The sequence below is a fragment of the Panulirus ornatus genome, chromosome 2 (assembly GCF_036320965.1).
Source record: "Panulirus ornatus isolate Po-2019 chromosome 2, ASM3632096v1, whole genome shotgun sequence".
NCBI lineage: Eukaryota > Metazoa > Arthropoda > Malacostraca > Decapoda > Palinuridae > Panulirus > Panulirus ornatus.
The window spans coordinates 55,911,087-55,935,239 of record NC_092225.1 but is presented as its reverse complement, the minus strand read 5'-3'; the positions used below and the strand labels follow the sequence as shown (position 1 = coordinate 55,935,239).

The 24,153-nt window shown below is 41.0% G+C and overlaps 1 protein-coding gene across 8 annotated transcripts in view; it reads left to right on the top strand.

The window, feature by feature from the left end:
- LOC139756557 (uncharacterized) overlaps window positions 1-24,153 on the top strand; it is a 119,041-nt gene that overhangs the window by 51,451 nt on the left and 43,437 nt on the right. For all 8 annotated transcript variants that reach the window (XM_071676164.1, XM_071676171.1, XM_071676177.1 and 5 more), the window contains exon 2: window positions 6,484-6,618. The gene's annotated coding sequence lies outside the window, so the exon portion shown is untranslated. The remainder of the gene's footprint in view (window positions 1-6,483; window positions 6,619-24,153) is intronic.

The window sequence follows — 24,153 nt, the reverse complement described above, 5'->3', positions numbered from 1 at the left end:
AGTCGTTGGTACAGTATTGGAAAGCATCATTCAGGATAAGATTGTAAATCATTTATAGGACCACCACTTAATATACAAACTCAGCATGGTTTTTGCTGAAATTGCTTGTTTGACAAATTTGCTTGATTTATTGTGTGAAATAAACCATATGTAGATGAATATAAAGCAGTTGATATTATCTGTTTTGACTCTCAAAAAGCAAATGATAAATTTCCTCATTAAAGGTTACTAAACAGAAGTTATGTCACAAAGTATGGATGGTGTTGTACTTCGATGGTTGGGAAATTGACAGACAGGATGTAAACAAAGAGGAGTGATTAGTAGTCAAACCTTGGAAGGGTTGGGCATACGTGGTTTGCTTCAGGGATCACTCTTGGGACCTGTTTTTTTTTTTCATAAATATTAATGACATTGATAATGGACTTCTGTTAGATCTGTAAATTAGTGGATGATACTAAGTTGGGAAATAAATCAACAAAAGAAACTGAACTTATGTAGGTTCAAACTGACTTAGAGAAACTGATGTGCTTGACTAACAGATAGCAAATGAATTTTGATATTGAGCAGCGCAAAGTTTTACATATAGCTAATGAAAATGAAAAGACAAGCAACTATATGAATTCTGTTGACCTACAAAAGGTAATGGAGGAAAAGGATTTAGGATGTAATAGTCTCTCATGACCTGAAGCTGTGCAAGCATTGCACCAAGCAACAGTATGAATTCTGGTGACCTACAAAAGGTAACTGAGAAAAAGGACTTGGATGTAATAATCTCTCTTGACTTAAAGCCATGCAAGCAGTGCACACTGAAGCTGTAAAAAGGGAGAACAAAATTCTTGGATTCATAGGAAGAACTTTCAAATTTAAGTATTGGGAAATTATCAATCTATACGACTCACTGATGAGTCCATGTCTTGAATATTGTATTCAGTTTTGGTCACCCTACTTGAGGAAAGACAGAATGAATGGAAGTAGTCCAGAGTAGAGCTACCAAGATGATTACAAGCCAGAGAAATAAATCCTTTGAGCTGACTTAACAAATTATATCTGTGTGGCTTAGAAAAGAAGTGGAGAGGTGAACTGATACAGGTAATTAGAATAATTCAGGGCTTTTGATAACTTCAATTTAATGAGCTACTTAAGGAGAGATTCAACTGATTTCATTCGTTTTAATGGATATTAACTTGTGGGCAAACATTTTACCTTGAATAAGGCAGAGTACTTTTTTCTATTAGGCTTGGTAACATATGGAATGATTTAGCATTATAGTAGTTGAAAGCAGTGCCATAGATACATTTATGCATAGATAAGTTTACAGGTCTTCCTCTTTTAAAAATATATATATCTTTTCCATCTTTTTTATCGAGGATGTAAGGCATGTGTATGCGTAGGAAGAGAGGAAAGTGATTGGTTCTCAGTGAATGTCGGTTTGCGGCAGGGGTGCGTGATGTCTCCATGGTTGTTTAATTTGTTTATGGATGGGGATGTTAAGAGGTGAATGTAAGAGTTTTGGAGAGAGGGGCAAGAATGCAGTCTGTTGTGGATGAGAGGGCTTGGGAAGTGAGTCAGTTGTTGTTCGCTGATGATACAGCGCTGGTGGCTGATTTGGGTGAGAAACTGCAGAAGCTGGTGACTGAGTTTGGTAAAGTGTGTGAAAGAAGAAAGCTGAGAGTAAATGTGAATAAGAGCAAGGTTATTAGTACAGTAGGATTGAGGGACAAGTCATTTGTGAGGTAAGTTTGAATGGAGAAAAGCTGGAGGAAGTGAAGTGTTTTCGATATCTGTGAGTGTGTTTGGCAGTGGATGGAACCATGGAAGCAGAAGTTAGTCACAGGGTAGGGGAGGGGGTGAAAGTTCTGGAAACGTTGAAAAATATGTTTGAGGCAAGAACATTATCTCGGAAAGCAAAAATGGGTATGTTTGAAGGAATAGTGGTACCAACAATGTTAAATGGTTGCGAGTTGTGGGCTTTAGATAGAGTTGTGCGGATGAGGGTGGATGTATTGGAAATGAGATGTTTTAGGACAATATGTGGTGTGAGGTGGTTTTATCAAGTAATGAAAGGGTAAGAGAGATGTGTGGTAATAAAAAGAGTGTGGTTGAGAAAGCAGAAAAGGGTGTTTTGAAATGGTTTGATCACATCGAGAGAATGAGTGTGGAAAGATTGACAAAGAGGATATATGTGTCATAGATGGAGGGAACGAGAAGTGGGAGACCAAATTGGAGGTGGAAGGAAGGAGTGAAAAAGATTTTGAGCGATCGGGGCCTGAACATGCAGGAGGGTGAAAGGTGTGCAAGGAACAGAGTGAATTGGAACGATGTGGTATACTGGGGTCGACGTGCTGTCCACGTGTGTGTGTGTGTGTGTATATATATATATATATATATATATATATATATATATATATTTTCTTTCAAACTATTCGCCATTTCCCGCATTAGTGAGGTAGCGTTAAGAACAGAGGACTGGGCCTTTGAGGGAATACCCTCACCTGGCCCAATTCTCTGTTCCTTCTTTTGGAAAAATAAAAAAAAAAAAAACGAGAGGGGAGGATTTCCAGCCCCCCCCCCCCCGCTCCCTCCCCTTTTAGTCGCCTTCTACGACACGAAGGGAATATGTGGGAAGTATTTTTTCTCCCCTATCCCCAGGGATAAATATATATATATATATATATATATATATATATATATATATATATATATTTATATATTTAGTCAGTTGTTCGCTGATGATACAGCGCTGGTGGCTGATTCATGTGAGAAACTGCAGAAGCTGGTGACTGAGTTTGGTAAAGTGTGTGGAAGAAGAAAGTTAAGAGTAAATGTGAATAAGAGCAAGGTTATTAGGTACAGTAGGGTTGAGGGTCAAGTCAATTGGGAGGTAAGTTTGAATGGAGAAAAACTGGAGGAAGTAAAGTGTTTTAGATATCTGGGAGTGGATCTGGCAGCGGATGGAACCATGGAAGCGGAAGTGGATCATAGGGTGGGGGAGGGGGCGAAAATCCTGGGAGCCTTGAAGAATGTGTGGAAGTCGAGAACATTATCTCGGAAAGCAAAAATGGGTATGTTTGAAGGAATAGTGGTTCCAACAATGTTGTATGGTTGCGAGGCGTGGGCTATGGATAGAGTTGTGCGCAGGAGGGTGGATGTGCTGGAAATGAGATGTTTGAGGACAATGTGTGGTGTGAGGTGGTTTGATCGAGTAAGTAACGTAAGGGTAAGAGAGATGTGTGGAAATAAAAAGAGCGTGGTTGAGAGAGCAGAAGAGGGTGTTTTGAAATGGTTTGGGCACATGGAGAGAATGAGTGAGGAAAGATTGACCAAGAGGATATATGTGTCGGAGGTGGAGGGAACGAGAAGTGGGAGACCAAATTGGAGGTGGAAAGATGCGAGTGAAAAAGATTTTGTGTGATCAGGGCCTGAACATGCAGGAGGGTGAAAGGAGGGCAAGGAATAGATTGAATTGGATCGATGTGGTATACCGTGGTTGACGTGCTGTCAGTGGATTGAATCAGGGCATGTGAAGTGTCTGGGGTAAACCATGGAAAGCTGTGTAGGTATGTATATTTGCGTGTGTGGACGTGTATGTATATACATGTGTATGGGGGTGGGTTGGGCCATTTCTTTCGTCTGTTTCCTTGCGCTACCTCGCAAACGCGGGAGACAGCAACAAAGCAAAAAAAACAAAATATTATTTTGCTTTGTCGCTGTCTCCCGCGTTAGCGAGGTAGCGCAAGGAAGCAGACGAAAGAATGGCCCAACACAACCACATACACATGTATATACATACATGTCCACACATGCAAATATACATACCTATACATCTCAATGTATACATATATATACACACACAGACATATACATATATACACATGTACATAATTCATACTGTCTGCCTTTATTTATACCCATCGCCGCCTCGCCACACATGGAATAACAATCCCCTCCCCCCTCATGTGTGCGAGGTAGCGCTAGGAAAGACAACAAAGGCCACATTCGTTCACACTCAGTCTCTAGCTGTCATGTAATAATGCACCGAAACCACAGCTCCCTTTCCACATCCAGGCCCCACAGAACTTTGCATGCTTCACCCCAGACGCTTCACATGCCCTGGTTCAATTTATTGACAGCACGTCGACCCCGGTATACCACATCGTTCCAATTCACTCTATTCCTTGCACGCCTTTCACCCTCCTGCATGTTCAGGCCCCGATCACTCAAAATCTTTTTCACTCCATCTTTCCACCTCCAATTTGGTCTCCCACTTCTCCTCGTTCCCTCCTCCTCTGACACATATCCTCTTGGTCAATATTTCCTCTCCAGTTCTCTCCATGTGACCAAACCATTTCAAAACACCCTCTTCTGCTCTCTCAACCACACTCTTTTTATTACCACACATCTCTCTTACCCTATTATTACTTACTCGATCAAACCACCTCACACCACATATTGTCCTCAAACATCTCATTTCCAGCACATCCACCCTCCTGCGCACAACTCTATCTATAATCCACGCCTCGCAACCATACAACATTGTTGGAACCAGTATTCCTTCAAACATACCCATTTTTGCTTTCTGAGATAATGTTCTCGACTTCCACACATTCTAAAAGGCTCCCAGAATTTTCTCCCCCTCCCCCACCCTATGATTCACTTCCACTTCCATGGTTACATCCGCTGCCAAATCCACCCCCAGATATCTAAAACACCTCATTTCCTCCAGTTTTTCTCCATTCAAACTTACCTCCCAATTGACTTGTCCCTCAACCCTACTGTACCTAATAACCTTGCTCTTATTCACATTTACTCTTAACTTTCTTCTTTCACACACTTTACCAAACTCCGTCACCAGCTTCTGCAGTTTCTCACATGAATCAGCCACCAGCGCTGTATCATCAGCGAACAACAACTGACTCACTTCCCAAGCTCTCTCATCCACAACAGACTGCATACTTGCCCCTCTCTCCAAAACTCTTGCATTCACCTCCCTAACAACCCCGTCCATAAACAAATTAAACAACCATGGAGACATCACACACCCCTACCGCAAACCTACGTTTGCTGAGAACTAATCACTTTCCTCTTCCTACACGTACGCATGCCTTACATCCTCGATAAATACTTTTCACTGCTTTTAACAGCTTGCCTCCCACACCATATATTCTTAATACCTTCCACAGAGTATCTCTATCAACTCTTATCATATGCCTTCTCCAGATCCATAAATGCTACATACAAATCCATTTGCTTTTCTAAGTATTTCTCATACATTCTTCAAAGCAAACACCTGATCCACACATCCTCTACCACTTCTGAAACCACGCTGCTCTTCCCTAATCTGATGCTCTGTACATGCCTTCACCCTCTCAATCAATACCCTCCCATATAATTTACCAGGAATACTCAACAAACTTATACCTCTGTAATTTGAGCACTCACTCTTCCCCTTTGCCTTTGTACAATGGCACTATGCAAGCATCCCGCCAATCCTCAGGCACCTCACCATGAGTCATACATACATTAAATAACCTTACCAACCAGTCAACAGTACATTGAAATGTATAGGTATGTATATGTGCGTGTGTGGACGTCTATGTATATACATGTGTATGTGGGTGGGTTGCACTACCTCCCTGACACGGGAGACAGCGACAAAGTATAATGTATATGTTATATATCTTTTCTACTCTTGCCTCAATAATCTATAGTTTTTTCTTTTCTCCACTATTACAAATAGCCTTGGTAAGACCCAATGGTATGTTGCTGTTTGATTTCATTTGTATTTAGGGCTTGAATCAATGCCTATGAGATCTCTCATAAAGGATCAGATTCCAATATCTCCATAGATAATTGATCTCTATTTACCTTCCAAGCCAAATGATTAAGGCAAAGTTATTTGGGTTACTTGTTTCACTTATGAAAATTCACCTGTGATGGAACCATGTGACATTGAAGCATAAATACTGGCAGGAAAGTGTATTTTTTGTTTATTGGTATATTTACCTAATGTATTATCCAATCCCACATTTTCTGTCTACTTCATTAACCTGGCCACTAATGATTTTTTTGTTACTGGAGGATTATTTTTAAGATTGAATGAGGAGAATCCCATACTCTTATATCACTTTTAGAACAGCAGCAACAATTCCATTGTTGAAGTTTGAAAGTTTATGAGAGGGGTGGGGGCTCATGAGTGGAGAACTCTCATCATATACTGTACAAATTGGTAATTACAAATGTGCTGTCACATTTTTCTTGCTAAAAACATATGGAGGTAATCTATATAGCCTGAGTTATTTTGTTGTTAGATTTTCAAGCAAATATTTATAATTTGATGCAGATGGAGTGAAAGAAATCCATTATGGTTATTAATGATTTTTCCACTTTTGAAAACAAATAGGAACCCTAAAGAAAAGTGATGTCAAGATTTCAGTGCATTGAAAATTGAGGCTCTGTTTTAAGTTAATGAATTTTTGTTTGCAGGTCTTCCACTTACGGGAGTAGACAACCTTTACCATGACTTCCCGCTTCTTCATGTCTGACTCTGAGTCAGAGTCAGAGACAAGTGAAGAGGAGGTTGTAAATGAGCCAACAGGCATTTCTGCTGCAGCTTTTGCGGTAAGTAAAAGCAAAAGGGCTTTAAAGAAAAACATTGCATATGATTACTATTTGTGTAGTATGGCGAAATAGTTTTACACTCATGCTGCCCAGTCTCAGAACCTTTTATATACAACATGTAATACCTTTTTTTTTGTACTGTATGGTTAGGGAGTTTTACTTGTGTTGGCTCCAATCTCTTGAACATTTTCTCTTTTCACTTCTTAAATCATAAATTTATGTATGCAGTCTGCATTAATCATGTCCTCAGTCTTTCTATTCAATTCATATTCTACTCTTATGCTATAGAAATACTTAGAACTTTCATTGGCTTGTTATTATGTTTATTTATTATACTAGATCCCTGTTTCCTGCATCAGTGAGGTAGCGCAAGGAAACAGACTTAAGAATGGCCCATCCACTCATGTACACAAATATCTACATAAGCGTCCATACATGCACATAAACATACATATACATATCAACATATACATACACATACACATATATACACATGTACGTATTCGTGTTTGCTTACCTTCATCCATTTCTGGTGCTACCCTGCCCCACAGAAAACCATCACTACCCCTTACCTCAGCGAGGTAGTGCATGGAAAACAGATGAAAAGGCCACAGTTCGTTCACACTGTCTCTAGCTGTCATGTGCAATGCACCGAAACCACAGCTGCCTATCTACATCCAGGGCCCACAGAGCTTTCCATGATTTACCCCAGATGCTTCACATACCATGGTTCAGTCTATTGATAGCATGTCGATCTTGGTATACCACATTGTTCCAATTCAGTCTATTCCTTGCACTCCCACGATTCTGTATGTTCAGCCCTGGTTGCTCAAAATCTTTTTCTCTCCATCCTTCCACCTCCTGTTTGATTTCCTGCTTCTTGTTTCCTTCGCCTCTGCCACATACATCCTCTTTGTCAATCTTTCCTCACTCATTCTTTCCATATGTCTAAGCCATTTCAACACACCCTTTTCTGCTCTCTCAGCTTCACCCTTTTTATTTCCACTCATCTCTCTTAATCTTTCCTTACTTACCCGATCAATTCTCCTCACACAACATATTGTCCTCAAATATTTCATTACCGACACATGCGCCCTCCTCCCTACAACCCTATCTATAGCCCATGCCTCACAGCCATGTAATATTGTTGGAACTACTATTCCTTCAAACATATCCATTTGTGTTCTCTGAGATAATGTTCTCTCCTTCCATACATTCTTCAATGCTCCCAGTACCTTCGCCCCCTCCCTCACCGTGTGAATCGCTTCCACTTCCATGATTCCATTCTTTGCTAAGTCCACTCTCAGATATCTGAAAAACACTTCACTTCCTCCAATTTTTCTCCCTTCAAACATTCGTCCCAGTTGAATTGTCCCTCAACCTTGGTGAACCTAATAACCTTGCTCTTATTCACATTTACTTTCACCTTTCTTCGTTCACACACTTTTCCAAACTCAGTCACCAACTTCTGCAGTTTCTCACATGAATCAGCCACCAGCACGATATCATCAGTGAACAGCTGACTCGCTTTCCAAGCCCTCTCATCCCCAACAGACTGCATGCTCACCCCTCTCTCCAAAACTCTTGCATTTACCTCCCTAACCACCCCACCCATAAACATTACATAGCCATGGGGACATCACACATCCCTGCTACAGACTGACCTTCATCGGTAACTAAGCACTCTCCTCTCTTTCCACTCATACACATGCCTTACATCCTTGGGAAAAACTTTTCACTGCTTCTAGCAGCTTCCCTCCCACACCATATACCCCATGTACACCATATTCTCCAGATCCATAAAATCTTCATATAAATCCATCTGTTTTTCTAAATATTTCTCACACACAGTCTTCAAAGCAAACACCTGATCCACACGTCCTCTACCACTTATGAAAGCACACTTCTCTTCCCCAGTCTGATGCTCTGTACATGCTTTTACCCTCTCAGTCAATACCCTCCCATACAATTTCCCAGGATTACACAACAAACTTATGCATCTGTAGTTTGAACACTCACCTTTATCCCCTTTGCATTTGTACTGTGGCACTATGCATGCATTCTGCCAATCTTTGGGCACTTCACCATGATCCATGCATACACTGAATATCCTTACCAACCAGTCAACAACAGTCACCCCCCTTCTTAATAAGTTCTACTGCAGTACCTTCCAAACCTGCCGCCTTGCCGGATTTCATCTTCCACAAAGCTTTCACTACCTCTTCTCCCTTAACCAAACCATTCTCCCTGACCCCCTCACTTAGCACATCACTTCAGCCAAAACACCCAACATATGCTTGCCACTCTATCGTCAAACACATTCAACAAACCTTCAAAATACTCACTCCATCTGCTTCTCTCTCATCACTTCCTGTTATTACTTCCCCCTTTCCCCCTTCACCTGTTCCCATTGGTTCTCTTATGCATGTTATTTACCACCCTCAAAACATCTTTTTAATCTCCCTTAAGTTTAATGGTGCTCTCTCACTCCAACTCTCATTTGCCCTCTTTGTCATCCCTTGCACCTTCCTCTTGACCTCCTACAGCTTTCTTTTATACATCTTTCAGTCAATTGCACTCTCTCCTTGTAAGTATCATCCAAATGCCTCTCTTTTCTCTCTCCTTAACAACTGACTTTTTCATCCCACCACTCACTACCCTTTCTAATCTACCCACCTCCCACCTTTCTCATGCTACATGCATCTTTTGCGCATGCCATCACTGCTTCTCTAATTACATCCAATTCCTCGCATCACTTGCTCTCACCTTTTTGCAGTTCTGCACTCAGTCTCTCCTGGTACTTCCTCACACAAGTGTCCTTTTTAGGATCACTTACTCTCACCACTCTCTTCTTTTTTGAAAACCTCTTCAAATCTACACCTTCACCTCCACAAGATAGTCATCAGACATCCCTCCAGCTGCCCATCTCAGCACATTAACACCCATGCCTATCAATTTACATGTAATCCGATAATACCCTTTGACCATCTATCCTACTTACATACGTATACTTATGTATGTCTCTTTTTTAACCAGGTATTCCCAATCACCAGTCTTTTTTCAGCATACAAATCCATAAGCTCTTCACCTTTTCCATTCACAACACTGAATACCCCCATGTACACCAATTATGCCCTCAACTGCCACATTACTGACCACATTTAAATCACCCTGATCTTGTGCACCAAAGCTGCTAAGACACTCACTCAGCTGCTCCCAGAACACTTGCCTCTCATCATCTTTCTTCACATGACCAGGTGCATAAGCCTTGCTTACAATATTCTTTTCAGATACTCTACCTGCATGAGATTACACTCTAAGTGGAAAGTCACCTTTGGCAAGGCTGTATCATTGAGAGTACAGTCTCATCAAAGAGCTTTGCTCTCCTAAGTAATCCATCATTTCCTGTCTACTACTACAAGTAGTGCAGCCTTGGGCTGCTGGAGCACATGGAAAGAGGTTCAGGGTAACATTTATGATTTTTTTCTGAGAAAGAGGTCTTAGGGTAATTGTAAATAAAAGTTTTTCAAACTCAATCTGCTGAATTGGCTGGCAGTTGCTTATCAACCTGATCACTTAGATGATGCTTATTACCCTTTTGTTCTTCACAAGCATGTTTTATCTTGCTTAAACTGGATTATTATCAGCCAGTTTCACTAGTCAGCCCATGATATTATGCCTTCTGACACCACTCTCCCAGAACCTTGGTGATGACACAATGCAGGGGTTCCCAACCTTTTTGTTCCTCTGTACCCATTTGGCATTCTGACAAGTTCCCATGTATCCCTTAAAATTAAGGATCAAGAATTTATAAAATTATATTTATTTTATATTATGAAATCTGTAAGAGACTGTATAAGGATTTTTTTTTTTTTTTTTTTTTTTTTTTTTTTTTTTTTGTAGCTGTCTCCCGCGTTTGTGAGGTAGCGCAAGGAAACAGACGAAAGAAATGGCCCAACCCACCCCCATACACATGTATATACATACATCCACACACGCAACTATACATACCTACACAGCTTTCCATGGTTTACCCCAGACGCTTCACATGCCCTGATTCAATCCACTGACAGCACGTCAACCCCGGTATACCACATCGCTCCAATTCACTCTATTCCTTGCCCTCCTTTCACCCTCCTGCATGTTCAGGCCCCGATCACACAAAATCTTTTTCACTCCATCTTTCCACCTCCAATTTGGTCTCCCTCTTCTCCTCGTTCCCTCCACCTCCGACACATATATCCTCTTGGTCAATCTTTCCTCACTCATTCTCTCCATGTGACCAAACCATTTCAAAACACTCTCTTCTGCTCTCTCAACCACACTCTTTTTATTTCCACACATCTCTCTTACCCTTACGTTACTTACTCGATCAAACCACCTCACACCACACATTGTCCTCAAACATCTCATTTCCAGCACATCCATCCTCCTGCGCACAACTCTATCCATAGCCCACGCCTTGCAACCATACAACATTGTTGGAACCACTATTCCTTCAAACATACCCATTTTTGCTTTCCGAGATAATGTTCTCGACTTCCACACATTCTTCAAGGCTCCCAGAATTTTCGCCCCCTCCCCCACCCTATGATCCACTTCCGCTTTCATGGTTCCATCCGATGCCAGATCCACTCCCAGATATCTAAAACACTTCACTTCCTCCAGTTTTTCTCCATTCAAACTCACCTCCCAATTGACTTGACCCTCAACCCTACTGTACCTAATTACCTTGCTCTTATTCACATTTACTCTTAACTTTCTTCTTTCACACACTTTACCAAACTCAGTCACCAGCTTCTGCAGTTTCTCACATGAATCAGCCACCAGCGCTGTATCATCAGCGAACAACTGACTCACTTCCCAAGCTCTCTCATCCCCAACAGACTTCATACTTGCCCCTCTTTCCAAAACTCTTGCATTTACCTCCCTAACAACCCCATCCATAAACAAATTAAACAACCATGGAGACATCACACACCCCTGCCACAAACCTATTGATATTGATAAATTGAACTTAGTGAATTTATAGAATATCTTGATATGTACCGTCCATATCTGTTATATACACACCTCGACAGTGCCAGTGATATAAATATTTATAAACTCTTCATTAGTTTTATTGATATACAGTTTTGACAGGTAATTTGCTTCCCTCTCCTCTTTATACATTCTTCAAGGCATGAAGATGCTGATTCTGCCAACTTCTTGAGAATCTGTGGGTCCAAATTATGCCACTCTTCAAGAATGACTGCCTTGAGCTAGGGGCCATTGCTAGCATCCTTCACTGAAATTCGATGTGTAATGATGCTCCACAAGTTCTCTTATTGGATTAATGTCAGGGCTGTTTCCAGGCCAATCGTTGATGAAGTGAATTCCACAGTCAGTAAGCCTCTACTTCACAGATTTTGCTGTATAGCAAGGACGCCATCCTGCATGAACAGGTCCTCATAGCACTTCTGAAAACAGTCTGGTAAGCAGCCCATCAGTAGCTCAAGGTAGTTGTGCTGATTCGTGGTTTGATGCCTGGGCAGCATAAAAGGTCACCAATTCCATAATAAGAAAAACAACCACAAACAATGAGAGAATCAGTGTGTTTAACAGCACTGAAAATGTACTTGGGATCGATAGGGGTCACTCCTGGAGCACTGATAAACAATGCCAACTTGGTTCCCAGTCATAGAGAACATGGGCACACCCTTTTTCATGGCTAACCCTCGTGACCACCAGTGATGATACACTGGATAGCTCTCTAGGCTAAAGGCAGGACCCTGCATTGCTAAAGCAAACCAATGGATCATGCAGTGCATGTCATATGAAGAGCTACTTCCATGACACAAGATCTGAATCCAGACCTTTGTCCTGACATTCCTGGTACCCCATCAGTTGTGCAGACTTCCAGATTTTCTCAGTTTATTTCATGCTGTATGAAAAATAGATATACCATTTCAAAGATATCATCTGCTTTAGTTGTTGCTTCTAGTGCTGCAGTAATCAATAACTCTTCCTTAATGCCTTCAATTCATACTTACCAAACAAATACAACTAACTGAGCACAATTTGTCTTCTGTAGACTCATCGAGTTGAATTGCAAACCCAATTTCAGACTTATGAATCTCATCAATCACTTGCTGCAGAATGTCTACTGACATTTCTTCTATTCGTCATTGGACTGTAATGTTAGATGGGGAGATAGTTAATTTTTTTTGCAGATTCATCTTCAGGGATGCAACATACCATTTCTTTTGCTGCTGGAAGGACAAAGTCTTCTCCAGTGGTTTGAGCTTTCTTTTGTTTGGCAGTTATAAGTGAAACTTCATAGAATGCCTTCACTGCTCTACTAGTTTGTTGGAAAATACTACGGGTGAACTCTCTTCAGTTGTTGAGTGAAAACTTCCTTGAATTATTGCCTTTTTATTTTTTTATTCTTTTTTTTAAGTACACCCTGGAATGTGGATACCATTGTTCTTAGTGGATGTAAATCCCAACTGTAAATAAGTCTCTGAAGACTGTGATTTTTGCTCCTCCTATAACTGTAGGGAAGAAAGAAAATGTTTATTATAAATAACAAAAGCAGTTGATGTAAAGACAATGAATTTCCTTAACATGAGTGATTGTTTGATTGAGTGAGCAGTTGTGTTTAGTTGTGTTTGTGTGCATGTGTGGAGTTCGACAGGGAGCAAGTGGTGAATGTGATGGTTGTTGTTGTTGTCTGTGGCTGAAATATGCTAAGTGGTAATTCAATCGGCTCCCGAGTGAGTTGCCGACCATAGACCTTCTCAACGAGAATCATAATTGGAGGAAATAATTTTTTTCTTAGCATGCAATGACTGTTGTTAAGATATGTGAAAATTCTTAGTCCTAAACTTAGATATTTAAAAGTAATGTGGACAAAAAAAAAAAGATAAAAAAGTTAAGAATTCAAGGTCAGCTTATTCTATACTTTTATTCTATTCCTGATGAATAGTAGTCCTGTATTTAAGAATACTTCATTTATTTTATTCTAATACATAATTTTTGCTTGCCAATTTTATGTATAGTATTGTATGTATGCTTAGTAATCTTATCTTCATTGCAAACTTTACTTTCCTTATAACTATTGGGAAAAAATTTTGATTTTTGGGTAATCCTGCTGACACACGAACAAATGAATGTATGAATAAATAAATGCTGGCAAAACCAATACCTCCTGGCAGAGGTAACTACTTCATAATGTAAATTATGTAAGAATTAATAAAAGTAATTGACAAATATGAGTACGTCACATGAAAAATTTTATGCAGCTAACGTTGCTCAGAAATGACACTATATTAACAATTATGACTAATGCTTGTGTGCAACTGAAACAGAAAGCTGCTGGGTACCTTCTAATTAGTCTCTAGACTAGACTAGAATGCGTTCGTATGATTTTTATGTGTTAATGAATTTTGAATTGCTACATATATGTAATTTTGTAACATGGAAAAAAAGAGGGAGGAGAGCTTGCCTAGTTGGCTGCTTTCTTTATCAGCTGATTTGTAATGAGTTTGCTCTATATTGCTTAAGTTCTATGTTACTCATGGTGTACACTGTACATTAGTATATACCATGGTTATACTTTCATACTCCAGTATACCAAAGAGAAGTATAAATGTGACCCAGGTTGGGAACCCCTGACATAATGTGACACAACACTAGTAAAAAATGTAATAAGTGCAATGTGTGTAGCATTTTCATTAACCCTGAAACACACAGCGCTAGGTCTCTACCACTGGTATCAATTAGTGAACTTTTTTTTTTTTTTTTTTTTTTTTTTTTTTTTTTTTTTGATATGTTTAGTTACTTCTGAAACCACACTGCTCTTCCCCAATCTGATGCGCTGTACATGCCTTCACCCTCTCAGTCAATACCCTCCCATATCATTTACCAGGAATAGTGAACAAACTTATAACTCTGTAATTTGAGCACTCACTCTTATCCCCTTTGCCTTTGTACAATGGCACTATGCACGCATTCCACCAATCCTCAGGCACCTCACCATGAGTCTTTTTTTTTTTTTTTTTCGGTCTCCCGCATTTGCGAGGTAGCGCAAGGAAACAGACGAAAGAAATGGCCCAACCCAACCCCATACACATGTATATACATACGTCCACACACGCAAATATACATACCTACATAGCTTTCCATGGTTTACCCCACACGCTTCACATGCCCTGATTCAATCCACATCGATCCAATTTACTCTATTCCTTGCCCTCCTTTCACCCTCCTGCATGTTCAGGCCCCGATCACACAAAATCTTTTTCACTCCATCTTTCCACCTCCAATTTGGTCTCCCACTTCTCGTTCCCTCCACCTCCGACACATATATCCTGTTGGTCAATCTTTCCTCACTCATTCTCTCCATGTGCCCAAACCATTTCAAAACACCCTCTTCTGCTTTCTCAACCACGCTCTTTTTATTTCCACACATCTCTCTTACCCTTACGTTACTTACTCGATCAAACCACCTCACACCACACATTGTCCTCAAACATCTCATTTCCAGCACATCCATCCTCCTGCGCACAACTCTATCCATAGCCCACGCCTCGCAACCATACAACATTGTTGGAACCGCTATTCCTTCAAACATACCCATTTTTGCTTTCCGAGATGATGTTCTCGACTTCCACACATTCTTCAAGGCACCCAGGATTTTCGCCCCCCTCCCCACCCTATGATCCACTTCCGCTTCCATGGTTCCATCCGCTGCCAGATCCACTCCCAGATATCTAAAACACTTTACTTCCTCCAGTTTTTCTCCATTCAAACTTACCTCCCAATTAACTTGACCCTCAACCCTACTGTAGCTAATAACCTTGCTCTTATTCACATTTACTCTTAACTTTCTTCTTTCACACGCTTTACCAAACTCAGTCACCAGCTTCTGCAGTTTCTCACATGAATCAGCCACCAGTGCTGTATCATCAGCGAACAACAACTGACTCACTTCCCAAGCTCTCTCATCCCCAACAGACTTCATATTGGCCCCTCTTTCCAAAACTCTTGCATTCACCTCCCTAACAACCCCATCCATAAACAAATTAAACCATGGAGACATCACACACCCCTGCCGCAAACCTACATTCACTGAGAACCAATCACTTTCCTCTCTTCCTACACGTACACATGCCTTACATCCTCGAGTCATACATACATTAAATAACCTTACCAACCAGTCAATAATACAGTCACCCCCTTTTTTAATAAATTCCACTGCAATACCATCCAAACCTGCTGCCTTGCCGGCTTTCATCTTCCGCAAAGCTTTTACTACCTCTTCTGTGTTTACCAAATCATTTTCCCTAACCCTCTCACTTTGCACAACACCTCAACCAAAACACCCTATATCTACCACTCTATCATCAAACACATTCAACAAACCTTCAAAATACTCACTCCATTTCCTTCTCACATCACCACTACTTGTTATCACCTCCCCATTTGTGCCCTTCTGAAGTTCCCATTTGCTCCCTTGTCTTACGCACTTTATTTACCTCCTTCCAGAACATCTTTTTATTCTCCCTAAAATTTAATGATACTCTCTCACCCCAACTCTCATTTGCCCTTTTTTTCACCTCTTGCACCTTTCTCTTGACCTCCTGTCTCTTTCTTTTATACATCTCCCACTCAATTGCATTTTTTCCCTGCAAAAATCGTCCAAATGCCTCTCTCTTCTCTTTCACTAATAATCTTACTTCTTCATCCCACCACTCACTACCCTTTCTAATCAACCCACCTCCGACTCTTCTCATGCCACAAGCATCTTTTGCGCAATCCATCACTGATTCCCTAAATACATCCCATTCCTCCCCCACTTCCCTTACTTCCATTGTTCTCACCTTTTTCCATTCTGTACTCAGCCTCTCCTGGTACTTCCTCACATAACAAGTCTCCTTCCCAAGCTCACTTACTCTCACCACCCTCTCACAAACCCAACATTCACTCTTCTTTCTGGAAACCCAATACAAATCTTCACCTTAAGCCTCACACAAGAATAAGAAGGATGTGGTGGATCAGTTTTGCTTTGAAGAATGTATGTGAGAAATACATAGAAAAGCAAATGGATTTGTATGTAGCATTTATGGATCTTAGAAGGCAAGAGATAGAGTTTGATAGAGAAATGCTTTGTGAAGGTAATTAAGAATTTATGGTGGTGGGCAAGTTGTTAGAAGCAGTGAAAAGTTTTTATCAAGGATGTAAGGCATGTGTATAAGTAACGTGTAGAAGAAGAGGAAAGTGATTGGATCTCACTGAATAGATGTTTGCGGCGGGTGGTGTATGTCCTCCATGGTTGTTTAAATTTGTTTATGATGGGCTTGTTAGGAGTGAATGCAATAGTTTTGAAAGTAGGGGCAAGTATGAAGACTGTTGGGTATGAGAAGCTGGAAGTGAGTCAGTTGTTTGTTCGCTGATGATACAGCATTGATGGCCTGATTCATGTGAGAACAGCAGAAGCTGGTGAACTGAGTTGGTAAAGCATGTGAAAGAAGAAAGTTAAGAGAAAATGTGATAAGAGCAAGGTTATTAGTACAAAGGAGGTTGAGGTCAAGTTAATTTGGGAGTAAGTTTTGAATGGAGAAAAACCTGAGAAGTAAAGTTTTTTAGATATCTGGGAGTGAATCTGGCAGCGGATGAACCATGTAAGCGGAAGTTGGATCATATGGTTGGGGAGGGGGCGAAAATCCTGGTGAGCCTTGAATAATGTGTGGAAGTCGAGAACATTATCTCGAAAAGCAAAAAAATGGGTATGTTTTGAGGAAATATGTATCCAACTAATGTGAATGGGAGTGCGAGGCGTTTGGGCTAAGGTCGGATAGAGTTGGTGGTTGGCGTGGCAGGGGGATGGATGAGCTGAAATGAGATGTTTTTGAGGACCAATGTGTGGTGTGAGGTGGTTTGATCGAGTAAGTAACGTAAGGGTAAGAGAGATGCATGGAAATAAAAATAGCGTGGTTGAGAAAGCAGAAGAGGGTGTTTTGAAATGGTTTGGGCACATGGAGAGAATGAGTGAGGAAAGATTGACCAAGAGGATATATGTGTCGGAGGTGGAGGGAACGAGGAGAGGAGAAGTGGGAGACCAAATTGGAGGTGGAAAGATGGAGTGAAAATATTTTGTGTGATCGGGGCCTAAACATGCAGGAGGGTGAAAGGAGGGCAAGGAATAGAGTGAATTGGATCGATGTGGTATACCGGGGTTGACGTGCTGTTAGTGGATTGAATCAGGGCATGTGAATCGTCTGGGGTAAACCATGGAAAGCTGTGTAGGTATGTATATTTGCGTGTGTGGACGTATTTATATACATGTTTATAGGGGTGGGTTGGGCCATTTCTTTCGTCTGTTTCCTTGCGCTACCACGCAAACCGGGAGACAGCGCCAAAGCAAAAAAAAAAAACAAAAAATTATATTTTCTTTGTCCGCTGTCTCCCAGCGTTTGCGAGGTAGCGCAAGGAAACAGACGAAAGAAATGGCCCAACCCACCCCCATACACAATGTATATACATACACGTCCACACATATCGCAAATAACATACCATAAACATCTCAAGTACACATAAATATACACACACAGACACAAACATATATACCCAGCACAACAATTCACAAACAGACTGCCTTTATTCATTCCCATGCCACTCGCCACACATGGAATACCATCCCCCTCACCCCATCATGTGTGCGAGGTAGCACTAGGAAAAGACAAACAAAAGGCCCCATTCGTTCAACACTAGCTGTCTCTAGCTGTCATGCAAATTATGCCCGAAACCACAGCTCTCGCTTTCCACATCCGGATGGCCCCACGACAACTTTTCACATGGTTTACCCCCAGAGACGCTTCACAATCCCTGATTCAAACCACGACAGCACTTCAACCCCGGTATAGGGGGGGCCACATCTAAGCCAGTACGACCTATTCCGTGAGCCCTCGTTGTTCACCGCTGCGGGGGCTGCAAGTTGCAGAAGGAAGGAAGCCCCGATCACAACAAAATCTTTTTCACTCCACTTTCCACCTCCAATTGTTTCTCCGAGCTTCTCCTCGTTCCCTCCGGGGAGCGCGGAGGCCGACACATATATCCTCGAAGTGTCAAGTCTTTCCTCACTCATTTCAACGGGTCCATGGAGACGGCCGGCGGGACGCGATTTCAAAACACCCTCTGCTGCACTCATCAACCATGCACTTATTTATTTCCATCACAACTCTCTTACCCTTAACGTTACTTACTCGATCAAACCACCTCACACACCACACATTGTCCTCAAGCATCTCATTTCCCCAGCACATCCACCCTCTTGTGCACAACTGCTATCCGGATGAAGCGCCAGGCTGCCTCCGGTCAGACGCGATACAACATTGTTGGAACCACTATTCCTTCAAACATACCCATTTTTGCTTTCCGAGATAATGTTCTCGACTTCCACACATTCTTCAAGGCTCCCAGAATTTTCGCCCCCTCCCCCACCCTATGATCCACATCCGCTTCCATGGTTCCATCCGCTGCCAGATCCACTCCCAGATATCTAAAACACTTCACTTCCTCCAGTTTTTCTCCATTCAAACTCACCTCCCAATTGACTTGACCCTCAACCCTACTGTACCTAATAACCTTGCTCTTATTCACATTTACTCTTAACTTTCTTCTTTCACACACTTTACCAAACTCAGTCACCAGCTTCTGCAGTTTCTCACATGAATCAGCCACCAGCGCTGTATCATCAGCGAACAACTGACTCACTTCCCAAGCTCTCTCATCCCCAACAGACTTCATACTTGCCCCTCTTTCCAAAACTCTTGCATTTACCTCCCTAACAAGCCCATCCATAAACAAATTAAACAACCATGGAGACATCACACACCCCTGCCGCAAACCTATTGATATTGATAAATTGAACTTAGTGAATTTATAGAATATCTTGATCTGTACCGTCCATATCTGTTATATACACACCTCGACAGTGCCAATGGATATGAATATTTATAAACTCTTCATTAGTTTTATTTATATACAGTTTTGACAGGTAATTTGCTTTCCTCTCCTCTTTATACATTCTTCAAGGCATGAAGATGCTGATTCTGCCATCTTGAGAATCTGTGGGTCCAAATCATGCCACTCTTCAAGAATGACTGCCTAGAGCTAGGGGCCATTGCGAGCATCGTTCACTGAAATTCGATGTGTAATGATGCTCCACAAGTTCTCTTATTGGATTAATGTCAGGGCTGTTTCCAGGCCAATCATTGATGAAGTGAATTCCACAGTCAGTTACGCCTCTGCTTCACAGATTTTGCTGTATAGCAAGGACGCCATCCTGCATGAACAGGTCCTCATAGCACTTCTGAAAACAGTCTGGTAAGCAGCCCATCAGTAGCTCAAGGTAGTTGTGCTGATTCGTGGTTTGATGCCTGGGCAGCAGAAAAGGTCACCAATTCCATAATAAGGAAAACAACCACAAACAATGAGAGAATCGGTGTGTTTAACAGCACTGAAAGTGTACTTGGGATCGAGAGGGGTCACTCCCGGAGCACTGATAAACAATGCCAACATGGTTCCCAGTCATAGAGAACATGGGCACACCCTTTTTCATGGCTAACCCTCTTGACCACCAGTGATGATACACTGGATAGCTCTCTAGGCTTAAGGCAGGACCCTGTATTGCTAAAGCAAACCAATGGATCATGCAGTGCATGTCATATGAAGAGCTACTTCCATGACACAAGATCTGAATCCAGACCTTTGTCCTGACATTCCTGGTACCCCATCAGTTGTGCAGACTTCCAGATTTTCTCAGTTTATTTCATGCTGTATGAAAAATAGATATACCATTTCAAAGATATCATCTGCTTTAGTTGTTGCTTCTAGTGCTGCAGTCATCAATAACTCTTCCTTAATGCCTTCAATTCATACTTACCAAACAAATACAACTAACTGAGCACAATTTGTCTTTTGTAGACTCATCGAGTTGAATTGCAAACCCAATTTCAGACTTATGAATCTCGTCAATCACTTGCTGCAGAATGTCTACTGACATTTCTTCTATTCGTCATTGGACTGTAATGTTAGATGGGGAGATAGTTAATTTTTTTTTGCAGATTCATCTTCAGGGATGCAACATACCATTTCTTTTGCTGCTGGAAGGACAAGGTCTTCTCCAGTGGTTTGAGCTTTCTTTTGTTTGGCAGTTATAAGTGAAACTTCATAGAATGCCTTCACTGCTGTACTAGTTTGTTGGAAAATACTACGGGTGAACTCTCTTCAGTTGTTGAGTGAAAACTTCATTGAATTATTGCCTTTTTATTTTTTTATTCTTTTTTTTAAGTACACCCTGGAATGTGGATACCATTGTTCTTAGTGGATGTAAATCCCAACAGTAAATAAGTCTCTGAAGACTGTGATTTTTGCTCCTCCTATAACTGTAGGGTAGAAAGAAAGTGTTTATTATAAATAACAAAAGCAGTTGATGTAAAGACAGTGAATTTCCTTAACATGAGTGATTGTTTGATTGAGTGAGCAGTTGTGTTTAGTTGTGTTTGTGTGCTTGTGTGGAGTTCGACAGGGAGCAAGTGGTGAATGTGATGGTTGTTGTTGTTGTCTGTGGCTGAAATATGCTAAGTGGTAATTCAATCGGCTCCCGAGTAAATTGCCAACCATAGATCTTCTCACCGAGAATCATAATTGGAGGAAATAATTTTTTTCTTAGCATGCAATGACTGTTGTTAAGATATGTGAAAATTCTTAGTCCTAAACTTAGATATTTAAAAGTAATGTGGACAAAAAAAAAAAAAAATAAAGTTAAGAATTCAAGGTCAGCTTATTCTATAATTTTATTCTATTCCTGATGAATAGTAGTCCTGTATTTAAGAATGCTTCATTTATTTTATTCTAATACATAATTTTTGCTTGCCGATTTTATGTATAGTATTGTATGTATGCTTAGTAATCTTGATTGCAAACTTTACTTTCCTTATAACTATTGGGAAAAAATTTTGATTTTTGGGTAATCCTGCTGACACACGAACAAATGAATGTATAAATAAATAAATGCTGGCAAAACCAATACCTCCTGGCAGAGGTAACTACTTCATAATGTAAATTATGTAAGAATTAGTAAAAGTAATTGACAAATATGAGTACGTCACATGAAAAATTTTATGCAGCTAACGTTGCTCAGAAATGACACTATATTAACAATTATGACTAATGCTTGTGTGCAACTGAAACAGAAAGCTGCTGGGTACCTTCTAATTAGTCTCTAGACTAGACTAGAATGTGTTCGTATGATTTTTATGTGTTAATAGATTTTGAACTGCTACATATATGTAATTTTGTAACATGGAAAAAAAGAGGGAGGAGAGCTTGCCTAGTTGGCTGCTTTCTTTATCAGCTGATTTGTAATGAGTTTGCTCTATATTGCTTAAGTTCTATGTTACTCATGGTGTACACTGTACATTAGTGTATACCATGGTTATACTTTCATACTTCAGTATACCAAACAGAAGTATAAATGTGACCCAGGTTGGGAACCCCTGACATAATGTGACACAACACTAGTAAAAAATGTAATAAGTGCAATGTGTGTAGCATTTTCATTAACCCTGAAACACACAGCGCTAGGTCTCTACCACTGGTATCAATTAGTGAACTTTTTTTTTTTTTTTTTTTTTTTTTTTTTTTTTTTCTGAAACCACACTGCTCTTCCCCAATCTGATGCTCTGTACATGCCTTCACCCTCTCAGTCAATACCCTCCCATATAATTTACCAGGAATACTGAACAAACTTATACCTCTGTAATTTGAGCACTCACTCTTATCCCCTTTGCCTTTGTACAATGGCACTATGCACGCATTCCACCAATCCTCAGGCACCTCACCATGAGTCTTTTTTTTTTTTTTTTTTTTTTTCGGTCTCCCGCATTTGCGAGGTAGCGCAAGGAAACAGACGAAAGAAATGGCCCAACCCACCCCCATACACATGTATATACATACGTCCACACACGCAAATATACATACCTACATAGCTTTCCATGGTTTACCCCAGACGCTTCACATGCCCTGATTCAATCCATTGACAGCACGTCAACCCCGGTATACCACATCGATCCAATTTACTCTATTCCTTGCCCTCCTTTCACCCTCCTGTATGTTCAGGCCCCGATCACACAAAATCTTTTTCACTCCATCTTTCCACCTCCAATTTGGTCTCCCACTTCTCGTTCCCTCCACCTCCGACACATATATCCTCTTGGTCAATCTTTCCTCACTCATTCTCTCCATGTGCCCAAACCATTTCAAAACACCCTCTTCTGCTCTCTCAACCACGCTCTTTTTATTTCCACACATCTCTCTTACCCTTACGTTGCTTACTCGATCAAACCACCTCACACCACACATTGTCCTCAAACATCTCATTTCCAGCACATCCATCCTCCTGCGCACAACTCTATCCATAGCCCACGCCTCGCAACCATACAACATTGTTGGAACCGCTATTCCTTCAAACATACCCATTTTTGCTTTCCGAGATGATGTTCTCGACTTCCACACATTCTTCAAGGCTCCCAGGATTTTCGCCCCCCTCCCCACCCTATGATCCACTTCCGCTTCCATGGTTCCATCCACTGCCAGATCCACTCCCAGATATCTAAAACACTTTACTTCCTCCAGTTTTTCTCCATTCAAACTTACCTCCCAGTTGACTTGACCCTCAACCCTACAATACCTAATAACCTTGCTCTTATTCACATTTACTCTTAACTTTCTTCTTTCACACACTTTACCAAACTCAGTCACCAGCTTCTGCAGTTTCTCACATGAATCAGCCACCAGTGCTTTATCATCAGCAAACAACAACTGACTCACTTCCCAAGCTCTCTCATCCCCAACAGACTTCATACTTGCCCCTCTTTCCAAAACTCTTGCATTCACCTCCTTAACAACCCCATCCATAAACAAATTAAACCATGGAGAAATCACACACCCCTGCCGCAAACCTACATTCACTGAGAACCAATCACTTTCCTCTCTTCCTACACGTACACATGCCTTACATCCTCGAGTCATACATACATTAAATAACCTTACCAACCAGTCAATAATACAGTCTCCCCCTTTTTTAATAAATTCCACTGCAATACCATCCAAACCTACTGCCTTGCCGGCTTTCATCTTCCGCAAAGCTTTTACTACCTCTTCTGTGTTTACCAAATCATTTTCCCTAACCCTCTCACTTTGCACAACACCTCAACCAAAACACCCTATATCTGCCACTCTATCATCAAACACATTCAACAAACCTTCAAAATACTCACTCCATCTCCTTCTCACATCACCACTACTTGTTATCACCTCCCCATTTGTGCCCTTCTGAAGTTCCCATTTGCTCCCTTGTCTTACGCACTTTATTTACCTCCTTCCAGAACATCTTTTTATTCTCCCTAAAATTTAATGATACTCTCTCACCCCAACTCTCATTTGCCCTTTTTTTCACCTCTTGCACCTTTCTCTTGACCTCCTGTCTCT